The 25,155-nt window shown below is 36.1% G+C and overlaps 1 long non-coding RNA gene across 5 annotated transcripts in view; it reads left to right on the top strand.

The window, feature by feature from the left end:
• LOC123851291 (uncharacterized) overlaps positions 1-13,139 on the top strand; it is a 104,273-nt gene extending 91,134 nt beyond the window's left edge. The window contains exons 5-8 of one of the 5 annotated variants that reach the window (XR_010405690.1): positions 6,401-6,574; positions 6,815-7,021; positions 7,860-8,002; positions 10,451-13,138. This is a non-coding gene — a long non-coding RNA (uncharacterized LOC123851291). Of the gene's footprint in view, positions 1-6,400; positions 7,022-7,859; positions 8,003-10,450 lie in introns of all 5 variants that reach the window. The other 4 variants (XR_006792527.3, XR_006792526.3, XR_006792525.3 and 1 more) reach the window with 4 other exon arrangements.
• Positions 13,140-25,155: the final 12,016 nt, after the last annotated feature.

Here is a 25,155-nt window from a genome sequence, read left to right as displayed (position 1 = left end):
ATTCAGAATTAGATAGTGGAAAAATTCTATTTATTTTGAGTTTGTGGATCTGCCAGCAAACTGTTGGGAAAAAGAAAGACAAGCCAGATGAGGACTTGGGTTATGGAATGAACCATAGATGACATAGGATTGAACTTTTTAAGAGAAGAATATAGTTTTTCCTACTTTTATTTCCCAGTTTTAGTTTAACGTCTTTAATAACTTTGATTTACAGCATGCTTTTCTATTGTCCTGAACTATAGCAGCAGAATGGAAAACAGCATATTGCAGTGTTGAAATTGACCTTAAGGGTTGGGAAATTGAAAATATCAAGTTTCCATAGTAACATTAATTTAGTCAGATCACACATGTTGTTTCTGAGCCATTAGTTTACTCTTATGATGTTAAAAGGACATAATATTTACTCTGTAATATGGTTAAGGTAATGTTACAATGCAAAGCAATTTCATATTTTATGTATGTACATTTTATTATGGTGAGCTTGGCATTTGATTGCTTGTACTATTTTAGAAAATGTGAAAATTTTCTAAAGGTTTTAAAAAAAGTTTCTGAAGATAATTAAACAGGACATCATGAACATTTCCCACTTAGAAAAATGATAAGTTAAAGATGAACTGGATTTTGAAAGTTTGCTCCAGCATTTTTTGCTGAATTTCTGAGAATTTGTTTGGTCTTCCAACTGAATAGCTTTTATGTGATCTGATTTTAATTCTCACAGTTATCACAGTCTGTATGGTATATCCTTGACATCTACTAGGAATTTGTCCCAGGTCCTTTTAGAATTCCCAAATCCGTGAATACTACTATAGCTCTGTGTGTTGGCCGATTTTGTGGGACTATTATTCCACAAAGAAGCCCTTTCCTCCACAGCTTTATGAGAGTTACTACAATGATAATGATCTAGTGAAAGGCAAAGCTTCCTTCTCAATGGGCCCTCTCCTGGGGCACACACCACACACATGTTTAGGACTCATCCTCATATATTGGTCTCCTATTGTGTGTGGTTCAGATTTGCTTCTCAATAAAATGACAAAATGCTACATGTCATATCTTTAAGGTCACTCATGATTGAGGGTATTTACAAGCAAAATTGGTCTGTAGTTTTATCTTCTGCAGACATTCATGAATATTAGTGTCTATGCTACCCAAATTTCCATATAGTTTACTCAAATTAAAAAAAAAAACCCAACAAGTAAATTCAATGAAAAATGACAGTCATGTTTTTTGGTAGATATTGTGAATATGGAATCAATTCATTTGGTTGACTGGATTGCTCACTTCTTGCCTGTCTGAGTCTAAGTAATGCTGAGAAATTTAATTCAATTCAAGAAGTATTTACTGAATGCCAGTTATGCTAGGCATTGTGCTAGGTACTGGGGATATATTGATAAGTAATGTATATGGTAGTAGCAGTAATAGCAGTAGTATAGTAATAATAAGTTGCATTTTGGGTAACAGTGCCTGGCACTTGATAATCATGAGATACACTTTAGCTATTATTACTATTATTATCATTATTTGCATTTCATTTGCCAATACTTACATTGCTTCATTTAATTCTTCCAACAACCCTGTTGAAGAGGTTGGCATTACCTTCATTTTTATAGCCCAGAAACCGTGCTTCTAGGGGCTAAGTAACTTGCCTGAGATCACCAATATGGTGACTAGTAGAAGCAGAATTCACACCCAGAATATGCTTGACTGCCAAGCCAGTGTTCAAATATATTACTCTATGTAGCCTGTCCCTGGCTTAAAGAAGCTCTCACCTAGTTTTTCCAGGAAGCCCTGTCCAATAACTAGCTTAGATTCTTCAAAGTTTCCAGAGGAGGTCTTCTGGGGCTATATTCCAGTAACTTATTCCCCTAAAGTCAGTTAGAAAAAAAAGTCTAACACAAATGTCATGTATTACACTTGAAATCTATTTCTTCCTTAGTATAGAGAAGAAAATATATCTACCCATGTTGCAACTTGAAGTCAATACATTCTAGTGTTTTATTACATATACTTAGAGAATTCATTGTTCAATGGGGGAAAAGCACAAATTATATTATGAAATCTTTGTTTTTCTGGATTTCTCTTTAATGTTAAAAAGCTCATTTAAGGAACTGAATCTTTTGTTGCCTATTTGGATACTCTTTCTGCCTTTGATTTTGATCGTGTTTCAACATTATTTTCCAGGGTCTTCTGAGTGCCTGCTCATGGGTTAGGTTCTCACCTTGTAGTTTTTAAATGTTCTCAGTGGGGGCGCCTGAGTGGCTCAGTCATTGAGCGTCTGCCTTCAGCTCAGGTCATGATCCCAGGGTCCTGGGATCGAGCCCCACATCGGGCTCCCTGCTCAGCGGGAAGCCTGCTTCTCCCTCTCCCACTCCCCTGCTTGTGTTCCCTCTCTTGCTGTGTCTCTCTCTGTCAAATAAATAAAATCTTAAAAAAAAAAAAAAGATTGTTAAATGTTCTCAGTGTTCATACCACATGATGAGCATAAGAGGTCATGAGAGGGTGGGAAGAGGGCCAATAAATAATGTGAAGGCAAAGCTATGGACTTTTAGGGCCAAATTTAGTGCAAACCTTCTCTTGTGTAGAAATAGTCTTATATGCCCTTCAGGGTCAATGACATTGTAGAAAACCAACCTGTTTCTCCCAAGAGGAGAAATTGTTCAGCATTTCCTCTTTTTTCTTGTCCACTGACTATTATGTGTAATGTTTTTAAGCTCTAGGTTAAGGGATTGGGCTCACATTTCCCCTAAAAAGCCTTATGAGCAATATATGCTTAGAATTGAAGTTCTCTGTGAAAGATGGGTGAATACCTAAAAAACAGGCAACTTTCTCAAAGGAAAAGTAGTCTTTATTTTAAAGGAAGAAAATTCCAGTGCATACCAAGTATGACACAAGGCTGATACCCACCCAGTGGCCAGATATATTTTCCTGTGGGATTTTGTTGTGTTTATTCCTCTAGCATTTTTTCATTCCTGACTTTTGGGGTGGCCCTTCTGTGAAGAGTTTCCTCATCCCAGCTGTTATGATGTTTAATATAGAGTTGCCAACTTCTGATCTGGCGGTTCCAAGACACAGGGTGAGGAAAACAAAGCTTTCCAGTATTTTGAATCCTATCCCCCACCCGCACTGGAATTAGTGCTTTCATCTCTGGTCAATCCTGAATTGTTTTCAACCCTAGCTTCATCTCTGCTCTCCCCCGGAATAGCAGAACAATTACTAATGGTAAAGATCCATGTCCATGTCCAGAGTTCAAATTACTTATGCCTCACACAAACCTCAATTTATTTCTCTTTTCCTTTTTTATTCCTTTCCTCCCCTCCACCCAAGTATATTAGGTGGTTTTCTTTTGGGGAAATATTTACTTTAAAGAGCTGTTTTTTTTTTTTTTTTAAGATAAAAATTAGATTCTGGCTTTTAAATGAAGTAGAGTGTAATTTTTTCTTGGGAAAAACAGGATAATCATCTGGTTTTGATCCTAATGTTAGTCCATGGGATGGCTTGACATTTCCAATAAGGGAAGTCATGGCATTTCATTTTAGAAATATACAAGGATGGCTACTCTCTGCTTCCTCCTGCCCTTTAGTCTGAATTGTTTAACATTCAGGTAGAATGGTCCTGACTGGTCCTGTGTTTTATGCCTGGCTGCTGCAGGATTAGGCAGATAAGGAATTTGGGGTAAGCAGGAAAAGAAATGCAGAAAGCAAGGCACAGATATATGAAGAAACAGCCCATTGTATCAAGTGTGGAAAGGCATAAATCTTACAGTACTGTAACCTGTTGCTTTCTTCTGGAACGTTCAACATGCTATTATACTGTGAATACTTCTTATGGGAAATCAAATGGTGAAGTAGGGAAATGTGGTTCCATGGTTCTCCTACTATCCCCAAGTGTCTGGTACAACATGGCTGTTCCCACATGGCTTTGTTTAAGGACTCCACCCTCAGAGCCCTCACGTATTTGCCTTTAAGCAGTACCCCATGCTCTGGATCTTTTCCTCATCATTACCATCCACAGGAAGGATGGGATATCCATTGCCCTGAAATAATTGGGTCTGCTTCCCTTATACACACCTGTTCCCAGCCACGTACAGCTAGATAGCTGGTTGAAAAATATTAACATCAAATAACATTTTGCACTTTTACAATAGGAATCTTTTAGAATTAATTCCTTATCCCCAAAGAAACTCTGCTAATATAACAAATTAGTGGAAATTTCAGATGATGTCAGGATAATTGGACAGGTGTCTGGGAGCAGGCAGGCCTTCTAGGGTTTTATAGGCCCTAATGCATATAGTCAAGATCGCCTTGGAATCCTTACTTGTTTTCTTTTTTTTAAATTTAATTTTATTATGTTAATCACCATACATTACATCATTAGTTTTTGATGTAGTGTTCCATGATTCATTGTTTGTGCATAACACCCAGTGCCCCGTGCAGAACGTGCCCTCTTTAATAACCATCACCAGGCTAACCCATCCTCCCACCCCCTCCCCTCTAGAACCTCAGTTTGTTTCTCAGAGTCCATAGTCTCTCATGGTTCATTTCCCCCCCTTCATTTTTCCCTTCCTACTATTTTCTCTCTCTTTTTTTTTTTTAACATATAATGTATTATTTGTTTCAGAGGTACAGACCTTACTTGTTTTCTATGGAGAAAAGTCCCTCTTACTTCCATAAAAAGGTCTTAATGCAAGCTTCAAAGAAAAATGCAGATTTGTAATGAAGGAAGAATGGGTCCTAATTTTAAAGATGTTTTGATCGTTTTTTGTTTGTTTGTTTTATTCAATTAGCCAACCTCTAGAACATCACTAATTTCAGATGTAACGTTCAACAATCCATCAATTGTGTACCAAAAAGTACGAAGAAAAAATGCTGTCCCCAATATTTCATAGCAGTCTAGATGAGGAAAACCCAGATTCCTGTGCTGTTTGCACTGTATTATTCTTGGACTTTTGTATGCTTGACAACTCTTGTTCATGTTTCTTTTTCCTCTTTCTGCCTCATCTGTATTACTTATACTTTGTTTCCATATATGAAAAAATATTCCTTCCAAACAGTTGACATTCCTATAAAAGTTTGTTGTTGGGGCGCCTGTGTGGCTCAGTTGTTAAGCGTCTGCCTTCGGCTCAGGTCATGATCCCAGGGTCCTGGGATCGAGCCCGGCATTGGACTCCCTGCTCCGCGGGAAGCCTGCTTCTCCCTCTCCCTCTGCCTGCCTCTCTGCCTACTTGTGTTCTCTCTCTCTCTCTCTGTCAAATAAATAAATAAAATCTTTAAAAAAAAAAAGTTTGTTGTTGTTTTTAAAGAATGAAGGTTGGTAGGAATCTACTGTTAGCAGAATGGAGAGTATTTAGGAAATCTGAATCATATTTATATTATTAATGGTATTGACATTATACTTGACTCCTCAAATATCAAATATGGTGGAAACCTTTTATGAATGCTTGTGTTGAGTGGATTTGAATATCTCATTTACTGATGAGGATTTGGAATTTTTGTTTATGAAGATATACTTTGTACATCATCTACCTGAATTTGTATAATAATTAACTTTTGCAGAATTTAAGAAAATAATTCCTTTCTGTTTAAACCTTAAAATATGCTTCTTAAATTTTATACCAATATAAAGCATAATTATTTTGTTTAGTATTAAGGAGCTACATTGGTCAAAATATTAAACTATTTTTGGTTTGTTTACTGATTTTCAGTTGTCAAAATAAGCATAATTGGAAACAGCTGCCTTGAGATTATTTTTGACAACTCTTCACATTCAGATCTAACATGGATAACTTTAAGAAAATGAGCCTTATCTAATTATGATTTTTCCTAGAGTATATATTCAGATTGCTGTTCTGCAAATTAGAAGATAATTAAAAACAGAAACTGATCATTTAAAAACTAGTACCACAATTTTATAGAAAGACATTTTCCATAACTTTCTCATTTTTGTATAAATTGATTAGCTTCATTTGGCTATTTTACACACATCAACATTTTACTGTTCTCTGGGATGATTAAAATGTAGTAGAAGATTAATGAAGTGTTTCTCTAACCTACCCTTTTATTCTTGTCTTCAAGCTGTACTTAAATTTCTTTTTATTTCCAGAACAACTAAGTAATATGATTTCATATTAGTAAGAGATTTAGAAATATTCAATATTTTAATAGATTTTGTGATTAAATAAGTACCTTTATTTTAATAGTTCCTCAGATTAATTTATCTCACTCTAAATGAGCTCTTGATTAAATTTAGAAATTAAGAAGCTATAGGAAATATTTTTTAAATACCAGCTTATTATAAAATCCTATACTATTAGATAACTTTTTATTCTAAATTTGTCCCTATAGTGCTTATAATTTATTTTAGGAATTTAAAAAGGAAATATTGTGTGCCTTTTTTTCTCTCCTAGACCAGAGAGTTTGGCAAAGACCAGAATAAGGATAATCAAAGACACCTACCTGGCATCTGAAAGTATGGGAACTGCTTATTTTACTGTTCATGCTAGGATTCCATTCCTATGCACACATTACATAACTCACAAGGAATTGGGCTCCAGAAAACTTTGATTTTACATGGCAATATGGTAAGGCATAAAGAACACTGGACTATGGGTCGACAGTCCTATGTTCCAAACTTTGCTTTTCATTAAGCCATTTCTCTAGGCCTCATTTTCCCCCTCCAAACATACTGATGAGGGTGGATTGGATAACTTTCCTGTTTTCACCCTCTTTGGTATTTTGGGATATTTGGAATGCAATCTACAACTGACTCCCTTTCATGTTTCCTACACTGTCCATCTCAAGCATTTTGCATTTTCCTCAAGGTCTACACTTTATCACAGACACATTCATTGCCTACAGATGACTGTAATTCTGAGAGCAACATGGAAAGCACATCATGGACCATAGTAAAAACAAACCCAAAGCAACAACACGTCTAACATGAACCCCTGAGTTATGAAACCTTTCTGAGTCCTTACTGAGAAGTCCCTGATGAAAAAATATTCATCCCCAACTTCTGCCATCTACAGGTAGGTGGTGATCCTTGCCCATGTGGTAACCATGTGAGGAAATGTCTGCTTTTGCCCACCATAAACAAGTTTATTGTTACCTTGGTAACCTTGCATTTTTTTCCCCCTTAAATAGCTGCTGTATTCTTTATTTGGGGAATCAATTCTCTTAATGACTGGACTTCATTTTAAGGCATTAAAAGTAAAAATACTTTCTTTCTTAAAAGATCTACTCTTAGCAGCTTTCAATTATGCAATATAGTATTATTAACTGTAGTCATCATGCTGTAAATTATATCTCTTTACTTATTTTATAACTGGAAGTTTGTTCCTTTTGACTTCCTTCACTCATTTCTCCCCAGTGCTGTTCCCCCTTCCCCAACTCTTCCTTGCCTCTGGTACCAAGCAATCCGTTTTATGTATCTATGAGCTGGGTTGTCTTTTTTTTTTTTTTTAAAGATTTTTCGTATAAGTGAGATCATGCTGTATTTGTCTTTCTATGACTTAATAAGTGACTTATTTCACCTAGAGTAATGCCCTCAAGGTCCATCCATGTTGTCACAAATGGCAAGATTTTATTCTTTCTTATGACTAAATAATATTTCATTCTCTCTCGCTCTATATCCATCTAGATCTATCTCTATATCTATATCAAATTTTCTTTATCCATTCATCTGTTGATGGACACTTATGTTGTTCCCATATCTTGGCTTTTATAAATAATGCTGCAGTGAACATAGGGTGCATATATCTTTTTGAGTTAGTGTTTTTGTTTTCTTTAAATAAATACCCAGAAGTGGAATTTCTGGACTACATAGCAGTTCCATTTTTAATTTTTTGAAGTTTATTCATTTGACAGAGAGAACACAAGCAGGGGTGAAGTGAAGGAGAGGGAGAAGCAGACTCCCTGCTGAACTGGGAGCCCGACGCGGGGCTCAATCCCAGGACCTGGAGACCATGACTTGAGCTGAAGGCAGACGCTCAACCATCTGAGCCACCCAGGTGCCCTCATTTTTAATTTTTTGAGGAATCTCCATACTGTTTTCCACAGTGGCTGCACCAATTTAACTTCCCACCAACAGTGCACAAGAGTTTACTTTTCTTTTATTAATGCTTTGGTCTCTGATGAGTTTTCATTTCATGTTATACACTTTAGATTGAAGATTCTTCTGCCTCAAACAGGGTGTGTTCTTCCTCCTTTCAAAGACTAGCTCCTGCACTTGTGCTCTTCCATCTCTCAGAACACTGTTCCCTCTTTTATCCACTCTGAACACCATCTTGCATCTTTAATATTTCCTCACTGTGGTCTTTCTAAAACCATAGTACTCTTCTTCATCTAGAAAAAGTCCCTTTCTTCTGACTTTACTACTCTCATGTTATTTCCCTTTCACTACCAAAAGTCTTGAAGGGACCATATTCACTTCCTCTGTGTTAGGGTGATCCAGAAATTCCATAATTTTGTAGCCTGACTTCTGCCCTCAACAATCCACTGAAACCACTCTGTTTAAGGTGACTAAAAATTGTTCTGTTTGTCATTGAGCACAATCGCTTTCTCTCAGTTCTCTAACCCACTGTTGGCCAAATCCTGAAACTCTTTCCTGTTCTGGCTTCTTCTTCTTCTTCTTTTAAGATTCTTTATTTATTTATTGGAGAGATTGAGAGAGAGAGAAAGAGCGAGAGTGCCTGTGTGCCGGGGTAGGGGCAGAGGGAAAGGGAGAGGGAGAGGGAGAAAGAATCTCCAGCAGACTCTGCACTAAGCGGGGAGCCCGAGGTGGGGTGGGCTCAATCCTGATCTCAGAATCCTGAGATCATGACCTGAGCCAAAACCAAGAGTCAGACGCTTAGCTGACTTAGTCACCCAGATGCCCTGTCTTTTGGCTTCTTTACATTATATTCTCCTGGTTTCCCCACCTCTCTGCCAACAATTATTTGTCTCATCCTTTCTTCTATAGTTTTAGTTGTTCCTCAAGGATTTGATCTTAGCATCTTTTCTTCTTTTTCTTTATTTTTATTCAATTTTAGGCTTATCTGATCTCTTGAGATCCACTGTTAGCTGTATGTGGTTGACCTCCAAATCCATATCTACAGCCCCACCTTCTCTACTAGATGACTTTTCCTCTCTTTTTCCCTCCCATATTGTATTAGTCAGTTTGGGCTATTGTAACAAAATACCATAGACTTAGTAGCTTAAGCAACAAAAATTTATTACCCACAGTTCTGGATGGTGGGAAGCCCAGGATCAAGATGCCAGCCACTTTGGTTCCCTTGTAAAGAATCTCATTTTAGCTTGTAGACAGCCACCTTCTTGCTGTGTCCTCACATAGTGGAGAGAGAAAACTCCAGTCTTTCTTCCTCTTCTTATAAGGACACTAACTCCATCATGGTGCCCCATCCTCATGCCTCATTTAAGCCTAATTACCTCCCAAAGGCCCCACTCCCAAACATCATTTAATTGGGGATTAGTGCTTAACAAATAAATTTTTGGGAGATACAAACATTCAGCCCATAACACATACTTATAAAATATATACAAGATCTAATTCCAATGGTCAGCTAAATATCAGCAGTGGGAGATGTTCTGGAACCCCGGTATCATAATGTACAAAATGGAACTTATCACCTATATGCTCAAATCTGCTCTACTTTACATGCCTCCTTTTGTATAATATAGTGATTCACACTTCCATAGAACATCTGGGGCTCATCACAAGAAGTGCACTCCTTATTCCCCATCACTTATTTCACCCATCCCCCCATACACTTCCCCTCTGGTAACCATCAGTTTGTTCTATATAGTTAAGAGTCTGTTTCTTGGTTTGTCTCCCTCTTTTTTCCTCCTTTGTTCATTTGTTTTGTTTCTTTTTTTTTAAGACTTTATTTTTTAAGTAATCTCTACACCCAATTTGGGGCTTGAACTCACAACCCTGAGATCAAGAGTTGCATGCTCTACTGATTGAACCAGCCACATGCCCCCATTTGTTTTGTTTCTTAAATTCCACATATAAGTGAAATCATATGGTATTTGTCTTTTTCTGACTTATTTCACTTAGCATTATACTCTCTAGCTCCATCCCTGTCATTGCAAATGGCAAGATTTCATTCTCTTTCATGGCTGAATAATATTCTATGTATATGTATACCACATCTTTACCCATTCATCTATTGATGGACACTTTGGGTGCTTCCATAATTTGGCTACTGTAAATAATGCTGCAATAAACATAGGGGTGCATATATCCTTTTGAATTAGTGTTGTTGTATTCTTTGGGTAAACATCCAGCAGTGCAATTCCTGGATTGTAGGGTAGTTCTATTTTTAATTTTTTGAGGAACATCCATACTGTCTTTCACAGTGGCTGCACCAGTTTGCATTCCCACCAACAGTGCACAAAGATTCCCTTTTCTCTACATCCTCACCAACACTTGTTGTTTCTTGTGTTTTTGATTGTAGGCATTCTGACAAGACTGAGGTGATATCTCATTGTGGTTTTGATTTGGATAACCCTGATGATGAGTGATGTTGGACATCTTTTCATGTGTGTTGACCACCTGGATGTCTTCTTTGAAGAAATGTTTGTTCATTAACACCAAACATTTTAAAATATGATATTGGTCATTGGAATTTCCTCTTTTGTGAAGTGCTTTTTCAAATCTTTTCACCATTTTTACTCTTGTGTACTTTTCCTTTTCCTTGTTATTTGTAGCAGTTTCTTATATTCTGGATACTAGTTCTTTATTAGTTATATGCATGGCAAATATCTTTTCCTACACTTCGAGTTGAATTTCCACTCTTTCTATACTGTTGTTTATAAGTAGTTTTTAATTTTAATTTATCAGTCATTTTTTTTCTATTATGAGTACTTTTAGTGCTTGTTTAGAAAAATCCTTCCCTAGTCCAAGGTCAAGAAGAATCATCCCGTATTTTCTAAAATTCAATGGATTTGAGTTTTGTGTATGATATAAAAGAGGAGCCCAATTTCATTTTTCTCATTATCCTGGTATCTTCTTTTAGAAAGTCTATTCCATCCTCACTGCTCTGCAGTGCCACCTCTGTCACAAGTCAAATGTCACACAAACCTATTTCAATGACATTACTCAGCTCTCCTGCTCTGTTACTCTTCTACTTTCCTGTCCCTGTGGCAACACCATACAGTCCTGATTACTACAGCTTTGTAATATGTCTTGTTGTCTACTAGAACAAATTTTCCTCTTGGTTCTTTCTCTTTAAAAGTGCTGTTATGAGCTGAACTGTGTCCTCCCCACAAAAGATATGTTGACATCTCTAAAACCTCAGAATGTGACTTTATTTGGAAATACGGTGATTGCAGGGGTAATTAGTTAAGATGAGGTCATATTGGAGTAGGGTGACCCCTCATTCTAATGTGACTGGTGTTCTTATAAGATGATGGCCATATAAAGACAGACACAGAGAGAATGCTATGTGACCATGAAGGCAGAGCTTGGAGTTATGCAGCTGCCAACCAAGGAAAGCCAAAGATTGTCAGGAAACCACCGGAAGATAGAAAAGACAAGGAAGGATTCTCTGTATAGGTTTCAAAGGACGCATCAACCTGGCAACACCTTGATTTTGGAATTCTAGCCACCTGAACTATGAGACAATAAATTTGTTGTTTTAAGCCATCCAGTTTGTGGTACTTTGTTATATACAGCATCCCTAGGAAACTAATAAAGTGCCTTGATTGCTTTTGGCCTTTTGCATGTCAATATAAATTTTAGAAGTAGTTTGTCAAGTTCCATGAAAACTTTTGATTTTGATAAGATTGTGTGAATCTATAAATAAATTTGGGGAGAAGTTACATATTTTTACTACTGGGTGTTCCTTGAATCTGGTATTCTTCTCCATTACTTAGGTTGCCTTCAATGTCTCTGAACAAAGTTTTATGATTTTCTTTATAATGGTGTTGGAAATCTTTTATTAGATTTATTCTTAAGTAATTGGTAATGTTTAATGCTATTGTAAACAAAGGCTATTGTAAATGCTATCTTTTGTAAACTTAAATTTTGTAACTATTTGTTGCTGGTATATGGAGGAAATAGAGGTTTTGGACATTATTTTTCAGTGACTTTGCTAAACCTTTTTGTTCTAAATTTTAACAGTTTATTTGGATTTTTAAAAAATTATTTATTTATTTATTTGTCAGAGAGAGAGAGAGAGCATGAGCAGGGGGAGCTGCAGAGGGAGGGGGAGAAGCAGGCTCCCCGCTGAGCAGGGAGCCTGACACAAGACTCAATCCTAGAACCCTGGGATCATGACCTGAGCCAAAGGCAGATGCTTAACCAACTGAGCCACCCAGGTGTTCCAAGTTTATTTGGATTTTATATAAAAATCATTTCATCTGTAAATAATGACAGGTTTTTTTTCCCTCTGCTTTAGTTTCTTATTTTTAATTTTTAAAAATTTCTTCATGAATGGGCCCTCCCCTACAATGTTGATTAGAAACAGTGATAGCCAGTCTTCCTTGTCCTGTTTCTGATTTCCAATGGAAAAATTTCAGCATTTAAATTAAGTAAGATATTTGCTTTATGTTTTGTAAAGATGAAAGAAATTACCTTCTGCTCCTTGTTTGCTAAGAGTTTTATTTGGTTTAGTCATAAATGGGTGTTAAATCTTTTTAAGTGTTTCATCTGCATCTATTGAGATGATCATGTGATTTTTCTCTAATTTGTTAACATGGTGAATTCATTACTTAATTTTTGAATATTAAACGAACCATGAATTTTTGGGATAAATACACCTTAATCATGACCTATTATTACTTTTATATGTTGCTAGATTAAGTTTGCTAATATTCTATTAGAATTTTTCCATCTATATGCTGGTAAGTGAGTTTGGTCTATAATATTTTCTTCTTTTTTTTTCTCAGTTAAAAATTTTTAATTAATATACTTTGGTTTTTGGAGAAATTGAGCAGAAATTAGAGAGTTACTATATACCCTCTCCACCCACCCACAATTTTCCCTATTATTAATGTATTGCATTAGTGTGATAGACATTTATTACAATTGTTGAACCAATTTTGACACAGCATTTGTTTGGTAATAATCTTTTCTTATATTGTCATTGTCAAGTTTGCTATCAAAATTATGCTAGCCACATTAAATAAATTGGGCAATATTTCTTATTTTTCTATTCTCTGGAAGAATTTATATACAATGGAAATTGTTTATTCTTTGTAAGTTTGTGAGAACATAAGAGTAAAGTTGTCTAGGCCTGGGCAGGCTTTTTTTTTTTTTTTTTTACTGGTTTAATTTCTTTAATGGTTATAGGACTTTAGAGTTTTCTATTGCGTTTTTAAAACTTTATAAAAAAGATTTATTTATTTATTTATTTATTTATTTATTTATTTATTTATTTATTTATTTATTTATTTTAGAAAGAGAGAGAGCTTGTGTGTGTGTGTGCATGCCCATGCATGGGCAAGGGGAAGGGAGTGAGAGGGAGAGAGAGAATCCCAAGCAGACTCCTTGCTGAGTGTGGAACCCAATGCGGGGCTGGATCCCACCACCCAGAAATCATGACCTGAGTTGAAACCAAGAGTCAGATGCTTAACGGACTGAGCCACTCAGGTGCCCCTCTATTGCTTTTTATTGCTTTTGATGCCAGTTTGATACATTGTATTTTTCTAGGATTTTTTTTCTACTTCATTTAAATTTTCAAAATTATTGACAAAGTTGTCAATAATATGCTCTTATTTTTTGTTTATGTGTGCAGAATCAGTAGTGGTGTTCTCTTTTTTACTTCTGATATTTGTTATTTGTTCTTTTTTTCCTGAATAATATCATCAAAATTTTGTCAATTTTGTTAGTCTTTTCAAAGGAGAAACTTTTAGCTTTGTTGGTTCTTCTTCGTTAGCTGTCCTCTATCTTTATTATTTCTTTCCTCCTATTCTCTTTAATTTTATTTTGTTTCTTTTTGTCTAATCTCTTGAGCTAAATACCTAGCTTATTAATTTTTAGTCATTATTTTCTAATATATTCAGTTTATATATTTCCTTCTAAGTACTGTCATGCTGCATCTTAAAGTTATAATATTCAGGTTTTTAAATTATGACTCAGTTCAAATTATTTTCTAATTTCTCTCATTATTTATTTTTGACCATTTAAGTCATTTTATAATTTTTCCAACAAGCAAATGGAGATTTTGGAAGTTATCTTCCCACATTGTATGGGGGTCAGAAAACATTATCCATATGATTTGAATCCTTCGAAGTTTGTTGAGACTTGCTTTATGACTCAGCATCTATCGTCAATTTTTTTGTAAATGTTTCCATGTACTTGATAAGAATGTGCATTCTACAGTTGTTAGAGTCAGTATTTTATGTATGTCTATGAGATCACTTTGTTAATTGTGTTGTTCAAGTATTTTGTCCCTATTTTTTGTTTGTTTTATCACTTACTGAAATCTTTCAATATAATATGGATTTGTTTATTTGTCCTTGTTCAGCTTTTGGTTTACATATTTTGAAGTCACATTATCAGGTGCATATAATTCTAAAATTATATCTTACTGGTGAATTGAAATTTTTATCATTATGAAATCTATTTTTTTAAAAGATTTTATTTATTTATTAGAGAGAGAGAGAGAGCACGAGCAGGAGTGGCAGAGGCAGAGGGAGAAGCAGACACCACGCTGAGCATAGAGCCTGACGAGGGGCTCAATCCCAGGACCCTGGGATCATGACCTGAGCTGAAGGCAGATGCTTAACCGACTGAGCCACCCAGGCACCCCAAACCTCTTTATTTCTAGTACCTTTTCCCTTGAAGTTGATTTTGTGTTATATTTATATATATACACACCAATTTTACTTTGGTTATTATTTGCATTATTCGTATCCTTTTACCTTTAACTTTTCTATGTCCTTTTATTTTTTATTATTTTTTTAAAGTCTTATTTATTTATTTGAGAGAGAGATAGTGAGAGAGCAAGAAGTGGGGCAGGGGGGAGGGAGAGAGAAAATCTCCAGCAGACTCCCTGCTGAGCACGGAGCCTGATGTGGAGCTTAATCTTACGACCCTGAGATCATGACCTGAGCCAAATGAAGAGTTGGATACCTAACTGACTGAGCCACCCAGACATCCTTTCAGTGTCTTTTTAATTTATTTTTTTTAGTTTTTGAATACTTAATAACACTTTAGTAAGAAATCCCTTGGTAAGAAACCTAAGAAAAACACAATGAGATTAGGAGTATATATGACTGTCTTGGGTTCACTAAAAACAGTCACTTTTATAACAAGTTACATAAATCCTAATTAAGTATTAATTCAATTATCAGAATTCCTTGACAAAGAAACTTTAGAAAACTAATAACATGGAAATTCAGCAGCGCTGTAATGGTCACAGTTAATCTACAGGGAGTAAAAGTTTAAGAAATAGTTTTCACACTATGAAAATACATGAATTATTACTTTTGAATCTTATTCAAACTCTTAATGTTCATGTAATGGTTGGTAAATTTTAATAGATGGCTTACTATAGAACTGAACAGGATGCCTGGTATAAACCTTGAGACACAAGTGACAGCTCTGTGTGATGGTGTGTATAAATATGCCTTATGTGTTTTTATGTATTTTGCTGACTGGGGAAGATTCTGAAGCACAGATAGGTAATTGTCATCTCAAGACATCTTAATGTATTATTTTCCAACTTTTAAAATATCTTCAGAAAATTATAATCTTTGGCATATATGTTTATATCTACACTCATATACATACATGTATGCCATTATATATAATATACGTATATACATAAATGGATACACATACATAATGTTATGTGGCAGACAGCTTTTGTGCTATTCAATGTCCTTTTAAAATCCAGATTGAAAATCTTTGTTTCTTAAACTGGAACATTTAGTCTGTTTGCATTAAATGTAGCTACTGATGTATTTTATTTGAGTCTATCATTTTATTTACTTATTTTTTAAATTTGACACACCCCATCTATTTCCTTGTTTGTTTCTCTCCAGATGGCTAAGTATATTTTTAAAAATAATTTTTCCCTTTATTATCTTGGTCGTTATATACTTCAGTTTTATTCATTTAGTTACTGACCTGTATATTACAATAATTTACTTACCTAAGTCTAACATTAATACAACTTTGCTCTTCTTTCAGGTAGTACAAGTAATTTAGTATTGCACTGCCCCTGTCCCCAGCTTTATTTTTTCCTCCATTTTGACTTTCTGGGTTATTTCAACTTTATTACTCCACAGAAATGGAGAAGGCAATTTAGGAAGACATAATAAATTTAATATTGTTTGATATAATCTTACAACGATTTTAGCTAGAAATTCTAAATTTACTTACGTGTGTCTTCTTCTGAGTTTCAGAGTTGCTAAGGAAACTTTTTAGTCAGCCTATATAAATTTTTACATTTCTTCTTATAAAGATTTTTAAATAAATGGTACATTCTAAAGGTGGATTTTTTACTTTAGCATCTTTATTGCATTGGAACAATTCCAGGCCAAATACAGCCACTTATCCCATGTAGCACTTGGTGGGCATGTTTGATCTGAAAACTTCTTTATTTCTTCTATTTTGGAAAAGTTTATGCCATGTCCTCAACACTCTTTTTGTGGCTCTCCCATTAGATGTATGTTGGAGACTCCCAATTGAGTCTCTATAGTTTTGAACTGCTTTTTTAAAATTATGTTTTTACTTCTTCATCTCACTTTCATAGTTTCTGCATAAATTTCCCAGTACACTTCTATTTTATTAATTCCCTCACCACTATCTATTTTGCCTATTAAAGTTGCTAAAAAGTTAAACTCTAATTTTTATTTCCAGGACTTCTAACTGGTTTTTAAAAAATGCCTGTTCTCCTTTCATTTTTGCTTGTTTTATTTCACAATTTATTGATTTTTTTTCCATGAAAGTGTTATTACTTTATCTCTTTGAGTATCCTAAAGTCATGTTAAAATTCCTTTGTAATTTTCATTTTGTTGCTTCTTAGTTTTCCTCATGTGTTATAAACTTTTGATTTGTAGATTCATTTGAGGGCAAATATTTTTTCCCTTTGTCTTTCTTTGCTCACTCCTCTATTTTGTCACAGTTGTCCGTACATAGCCTCTGTTGTCCCCTGTTCAGAATCAGGTGGCAGGGACAACACACTGGTGATTCAGGGATAACACAGATCCACTTGCTTAGCCAGTGGCAGCTCAGCCCATATCCTGACTGTGAGGCTATCTGGCTTTTCTCAAGAACATGGGCACAGAGCTTTATATAAGCTGTAGCCCCAGGAAGCTCTCAGGTACAGCTCTTTCCAGCTTCCTTTCCATTCCAGTCTGTTATTTCAAGCAGTGGGACTGGCTCTGGTCTTCTGCTTCAGAGAGGGCACTTTTAGTCTCTATCATCATTAAAAATATAAGCTCCTGGCTGCCTTTCCCTGTTGCATCCACCTGGTTTATTGCTTTCTGTTAGGAGTTTCTTCTTTTGGAATGTAAGTTCCATAAGAGCAGGGACTTTGTTTTGTTCAGTACAGGGTGCTGTGACTTAAATTGGATGTCTATTACATAGTAGGTGCTGAATTAAAGCTTGTTGAATGAATGAATGAATGAATGAATGAATGAATGAACAAACGAATGCTTGGTTACTGAACCACAGAGATGTTTGTCTCTTTTTAAGTCTGACTACATTTTTTAAGATTTCTGCTTTTTACATTTTAATATTTCATTGCTTATTTGGGGTGGAGAGCGAGGGCTCAAGCATGAATTTTCAACATCTTGATCTGAAGTTGTGGCCAAGTATATATGTTAATATAGTTAGTCATTTGCCTATTAGGGATGAATAGTGTGTGCTATGGTTATTAGTACTTATTTTCCTCCATGCTCTAATGGTGGATAGCATTAAAAATTTTTAAAACTTTAAAGTTTTAAGAATTTGAGCTCCACAAACTCAAACTAATTTCCTAAGCACATCTTGATTTAATTTTCCTCCATGCTCTAATGGTGGATAGCATTAAAAATTTCACATTATATTTAGCTTGATGGAAACCTGCCAAAAGTAGTCATTGAACACAGCTTGTCTAATTAGCCCTTTTCCACGTGACTGTAATTGTGAAAGTGGTGGAAGGTTCTGCAGAATATAATATGCCCAAAGAATTAATTAGAAACATGCCACAAGGAGGATTTGGCATATGTATTAGTTTCTCTTGCTGCTGTAACAAGTTGCCACAAATGTAGCAGCTTAAAACAATAGCCATTTGTTATCTCATAGGTCTGTAGAACAGAAGTCTGGCATGGCATGGCTGGATTCACCGCTTAGGGTCCCCAAAAGCCAAAATCAAGGTGTTTGTAGGTTTGCGTTCCTTTCTGGAAGCTATTGGGAAGACTTCCATATCTAACCTGCACTAATTATGCCTTTTTATTTTCTGTATTTCTGATTCTTTGACATCTGAGACCTTGCTGACCCTGGAGAGACTGCCCCTCTCAGGGCTAGCTAATTTCTGGAGATGGTAAATGACTTACCCGCCAAGTGTGCCTTTCATATGCAAATTAACCAATCCCAAGCCTTTACCCACACCACCTTCTCCACTGGGCTGTCACACTCAGGGCCAGTATTCCCTGCTCTAATAATCACAGGGCCAGGTACTAGGCAATTGGGACAGCCCCTGTGCCTCAGAACCTGTTGAAATTATTTAAACTAGCCAATCCTAAACCTGCCTACCCTGCTTTGCTCCTTCCTTCCATGGAAACCACAATAAAGACAATTGCCCACATTTTCTCCTCCCCCTCAACTTTTGACTGACCCTAGCACTTCCCCGTGTGGCCTTGGGTGGTATGCCTGCCTATTCCTTTTGGCAACCGTGAATAACAAACTATCTTTTTAATGGCAGTGATTGCTTGGTTCACCATATCTGAATAATAATAAAAATTACATTTTATTTATTTATTTATTTTTAAAGATTTTAGTTATTTATTTTTCACAGAGAGAATGAGAGAGAGAGAGAGAGCGCACAAGCAGGGGAAGCGGCAGGCAGAGGGAGAAGCAGGCTCCCTGCTCAGGAGCCCTGGGTGGGACTCCATCCCAGGACCCTGGGATCATGACTTAAGCCGAAGGCAGATGCTTAACCAACTGAGCCACCTAGGTGTCCCTAAAACCTACTTTTTAAAACACAGCTTATTCAGGTTGTGGGCAGAGTCCAGTTCTTTTTCATGTCTTCCACAGGGCCCCTCCGCCTTCAAGCCAGGACATCAAATCCTTCTCATACTTTGACTTCTCTTCCACTGTATCTCTCTGACTTCCTCTTATCCTTTTAAGGGCTCTTGTGATTACACTGGATCTACATTAATAATCCAGAATAATTTCCTTACTTTAAGGTTAGGTGATTAGTGATCTTAATTACGTCTGCAACATCCTTTCACCAGGCAATGTAACGTAGCCACAGGAATAATACCAAGGGGCAGATATCATGGAGGCCAAAATTCTGTCTACAGCAGTGCTTTATTTATTTATTTATTTATTTAAAAGTTTTATTTATTTATTTATTTGAGAGAAAGAGAGAGAGACAGAGAAACAGCATGAGAGGGGAGGGGGTCAGAGGGAGAAGCAGGCTCCCCGCTGACCCGGGAGCCCAATGTGGGACTCTATCCCAGGACTCCGGGATCATGACCTGAGCCGAAGGTAGTTGCTTAACCAACTGAGCCACCCAGGTGCCCTATTTATTTATTTATATTATGTTATGTTAGTCACCATACAGTACATCATTAGTTTTTGATGTAGTGTTCCATGGCTCATTGTTTGCGTATAACACAGTGTTACCACAGTGTTTTAGAAGTTAAATAAGAAAAATACTGATTTTAAAATTTGCATTGGGAAGACATCATCAGAAGTTGTAATATGTTCTTATCTGTTCACATTGCAGACTACAGTTTTTGAGTTTATTTGTTTAAAATTTCTATGACTGAAATAGGTTTAAATAATAGTACGATTAAAAGAATTATTTTGTAAAGAGTTACTCAGGTATGAGTATAGTTTTCCTCCTATTATGCATAAGGCCAAGATATTAAGCTTGCGTGACATTCAGACTGAGCTCTATTTGAAATTCCTTATATTTCTGTAAGGGGGATCTTAGGTGTTTCTGTATCCCTTCATGCACATTCGCTCTCATAAGACACCTTAATACTTATATTTTTCCATCATAGGATCCTTATATGGATTTTGTCTATTTTCTTATATATTCATTGGGGAAAAAGTTCTGAGGCACAATGACATGTTGAAAATTTACAAAAGGTCTGACTTACACTTCCTAGTATAAACAGTTAAAAATGCCTTATCCTCTGCAATTAATACAAGACCAAATAATACAAATGTAAAACATCTCAGAAGCAAATATTTTCCAAAATCACTTTACCCCAATACCCACGGGGCTCCTTGAGATAGTCACAGTATGTTCCTCTTGCCTTGTGAATACTCATCCTCACTTCCTCCAACCCTGTTGTAATATGCCTTCTGCTTTTTTCTTTTTTCTTCATTCTTTTTTCCTTATGTCTACTTCTTGCTTTCTCCTTCTCCTATTTTCTACTTTTTCCTAATGTGCATTTTCTGACCCTGCTTTATGGATTTCATCTCTATATGATTTTATCACTCATTTAATCCTAGTTTTTCAGTTTCTTTGGATTGCTCTCTTACTTTTTTCTTTTCATTGTGTTTTTCCAGCAAGCATTGTTATCTTATATCTTCTGCTCCTTAAACACAGTATTTCCTTTCAAAGCACAATTATGCAATCAATTGTTTGGCAAATAATACCCATTGAAGTTGATTGCTAGGAGAGGAAAGAGAAATAAAATTAATGAAAAATAATTAGCAATGTGACTCTAGATTTAGACATAGGATCTTCCTCACCCATAGTGATTAATCCCATTTTCTCAAGTTTAAGCTTTAATTTTCTAACTTGAGAATATTACAGGCTAGAATAACATGATGAGGACAGGTAACCACTTGAAGGTTAAGCATTTTTCAATTTCTTGCCAAAACAGGAGGGCATGGCAGCCTTATGAGTTGGCTCAGGTTCAGAGACATGCTTCTCATGTTTTTCATGCCTTTATAAAAGAAGTTCAGAGTTGCTCCAGTTCTAACATCTCATATGCCAGGAGCTCTGAATTTATCCCTGTACGGTACACTGTGGTTAGTACACTATGTGCTTAATGAGTCTCCAGGGATAAGGCTTGACTCTGAACTCCCTCAAATATGAACTGTCATTATTTTCCCGATGTTAAGTAGATTTACCATAGCTTTGCCATTTGCTTAGTATGTTGCTATGCTGCAGCTTTAACTCCTGAGAGATTGGTGGAGTTTTCATTTAGCTGTGGTCATTTTAACAAAATCAGACTTGGCCTTTGCAAAATCATTTTGCTTTTAAGAAGTCAGACCTGGTCTTTGAAAATCCTTAGGACCTTTTGTGAGGCTTCTAAGAAAAATATTTTGTGAGAGTCAAGTCCAGTTGTTTTTTCCTTCTTTTTTTTTTTAATTTATTTTTTAATTTTTTATTTTTTTTTATTTGAGAGAGAGGATGAGAGGAGAGAGAGAGCACATAAGAGGGAGGAGAGTCAGAGGGAGAAGCAGACTCCCTGCTGAGCAGGGAGCCCGATGTGGGACTCGATCCTGGGACTCCAGGATCATGACCTGAGCCGAAGGCAGTCGCCCAAACAACTGAGCCACCCAGGCGCCCCTTTTCCTTCTTTTTTTTTTTTTAAAAAACTGCCACTATCATGGGAAATCTGGGCAGATGAATCAATTCCCTCTGTTTCAGAGTTAAAGCAGTGCCATACATAATGCAAATGGTAGCATTTTGCCTGTGTTAGAATCATTCTACCATTTCCTCCTGCTATAAATACAAAAACAAATAAAAAATACATTGTTCCTATTAACCAAGTGATTCTGGTCACTTCTCTTTGTCACGTGGTTATTCAGAGTGTAATCTCTTTTCAGCTGTAGAAATGGGATTCTTTCCTTGTGTACTTATGATAATCAGGTGGGATATTTGCTGTGATACAATGAGGCTCCTATAATTGTGGTGCTTGGGAGATGCTTTTCTGTAAGAGTTATGGACTACCATACTGTCTACAGTAAGCTAATGATCAAGATCAATAACTAGAGGCAGGATTTATGCTACATTTTCCCCCTTTCATAGTCTAACATTCATAGTACATTGGGGCACTGATAATTTTATATATCTACACACACACACACACACATACACATGTATAATGTATATGTATAAGTATATACATTTTTTTGCAGTGTCAAAAGAAATAAAATGTAAAATGTAGCAGGAAGGATTCAAGCTCAAAATAATTTCTTAAATGCTGAAATTGTTAAGGGATTAGCATTGACTGAGAGTCTACTCTGTATCTACACTTTACACATATCCTCTTATTTAATTCTGCTAACTACCACATGAGGGAGGTATTATACTCCTTATTTTATAGATAAAATGGAGACTTAGAGAATTAAAAGTATTTAAGGTGACTGCGACTGGGGAAGCCAAGATTCAATACCAGGTCTTTCTTTCACCAAGTTTATGTTCTTTTCAGCACAAAAAGAGCTAGGACAGTTTTTGAGGTTTTTTCCCCCTGAAAAATTTATATTCTTATTCCCAGGATCATCTAATTGAGATCTGAAGGTGAAAATAATGGACAGAGAACTCTCCTCGGTGTCAGGAGATCTGGGTTCTAGGGCTATCCCTGGTCTCCACATCTGAAAGTAGACATACAGCTGTTGGCTTTGCTTGGACTTCGTCAGTTGTAAAGCCCTGTTTACAGGCAAGGTACTGTTCATGAATAAGAAAATGTCATCCATGGTTTTCTTGTGGTATAGAAAGAACACAACTTAGGGTTTACCCACTACCACTCACTTTACTTAATCTCCTCCTCTTGGTCAGAATGGTTACTATTGCAATACACAACTGCTTGAATGAAGAAGACATGGGTAGTCAGCCTAACTCATGTCTACTGCTTTGCTTAGAGTGTCAGGGAACTAGTAGAACAAGAAAAAGAATATAAATGGATCCTGTCTTGTGGCAGAAAAGCAAAAAACATAACAATCTTTGGATTCAATCTAGGATCATAGGTCTTACAGACTTCTGAATTCAATCCAGGATCACAGGTCTTTGCTAGTCAGATCCTAATGAAGTGATCTGGCCAAGGTTACATTCCTACTTTCTGGGTAAAGCAGCAAAGGCTGAGAGGTTATGCAACTTGCCCTAGGTCACAGAGGCGTCCTACAGAGAGGAAAGAGAGAGTAGAATCACCTCTGAGTACAGTGATCTTCCTCCTGCAAAACACTAAAGCAAGTCTTGGTTTTGAGATTGTGTTCAGTCTAAAATGATAACTAATACTCTCTGAAGTAAAATGATCTTATGTAATAGTTCCCTCTAACAGATGCTAAAACATTCACATTCCATCTGCTGGCTCCAGATCTCCACATCTTGATCATCCAACACTTGGATAAATCCTCTGGTTTCAGAACCAGGTTGCTCATCACCTTTTGACAGAACTTCCTTCAGTAGCCTCTATTTTCACTTCAGGTGTTTAGAGCATGCTATTTTGTCATTCGATAAACTACAATGAGGAAAAAAAAAAGGACCAGTCTCTGATTATACCTGGTGTATGTATTTCTATGCACCACTCCAATACTTACTGTCGCTCTGTGCTGGAATGGTTTTCATTACTGCACGTACTCTACAGCTACTTGTTAGGGAAGCTCTGGAAAGGGTCCATGCATCAGAAGTCTTAGGTGAATTTTTGGACTCTCTCAATCCTGTGAAGCTATGATTTTGTAATAGCAACATTGCTTAGTTGAGAGAAATAGATAACTACTTGCTGGTAATAGTGATCAATGTAGTTAGCCATTTTACTGGTTTATTTTTTGTTAAAAAATTTTAAAACTTTTAATTCCAGTATAGTTAACATACATTGCTAGATTAGTTTCAGGTGTACAAAACGGTTATTCAACATTTTTATATATTACTCAGTGCTCATCAAGGTAAGTATACTCTTAATCCCCTTCACCTATTTCACCTATCCTCCCATCTACCTCCTCTCTCGTAACCATTAGTTTATTCTCTATAGTTAAGAGTTGTTTTTTGGTTTGCCTCGTTTTTTCTTTGTTCATTTGTTTTGTTTCTTAACTTCAATATATGTGTGAAATCATACTGTATTTGTCTTTCTCCGACTGACTTATGTCGCTTAGCATAATATTCTGTAGATCCATCCACGTTGTTGCAAACGGCAAAAACTGCATCCTTTTTTATGACTGTGTAATATTCCTGTGTGTGTGTGTGTATGTGTGTGCATGCCACATCTTTATCCATTTATCTATGGATGGACACTGGGTTGCTTCCATATCTTGGCTATTGTAAATAATGCTGCAATGAACATGGGGGTGCATATATCTTTCTGAGTCGGTGTTTTAATTTTTTTTGGGTAAATACCCAGTAGTGGAATTATTGGATCATATGGTGTTTCTGTTTTTAATTTTTTGAGGAACCTCCATACTGTTTTCCATAGTGGCTGTACCAGTTTACATTCCCACCAACAGTGCACAAGGGTTTCTTTTTCCCCATGTTCTTGCCAACACTTGTTATTTCTTGTCTTTTTTACTTTAGCCATTCTGACTGGTTTAAGGTGATATCTCATTGTGTTTTTGGTTTGCAGTTCCTTGGTAAGTAGTGATGTTGAGTATCTTTTCGTGTGTCTGTTGCCCATCTGTGTCTTCTTTGGGAAAATATTTATTCAGGTCTTCTGCCAATTTTTTTAATCTGGATTATTATTTTTATTTTTATTATTTTTTGGTGTTGATTTGTATACGTTCTTTAAATATTTTGAATATTAACCCTTTATCAGATATGTCGTTTGCAAATATCTTCTCCCATTCAGTAGGTTGCCCTTTTAGTTTAGTTTTGTTGATGTAAAAGCTTTCTATTTCAATGTGGTCCCAATAGTTTATTTTTCCTTTTGTTTCCCTTGCCTCGAGAAACATATCTAGAAAAATGTTGCTACAGCCAGTGTCAGAGAAGTTACCCCTTGTGCTCTCTTCTAGGATTCTTATGGTTTCAGGTCTCACATTTAGGTCTTTAATCTATTTTAAGATTATTTTTGTGTATGGTGTGAGAGAGTGGTCCAGTTTCATTCTTTT

This window comes from Mirounga angustirostris, unplaced genomic scaffold, assembly GCF_029215605.1.
Source record: "Mirounga angustirostris isolate CCGP_5_RB_7025 unplaced genomic scaffold, mMirAng1.0.hap1 SCAF_10, whole genome shotgun sequence".
Taxonomy (NCBI): Eukaryota; Metazoa; Chordata; class Mammalia; order Carnivora; family Phocidae; genus Mirounga; species Mirounga angustirostris.
Note: the sequence above shows the minus strand (reverse complement) of the source record. Positions and strands in the feature narration are given on the sequence as shown.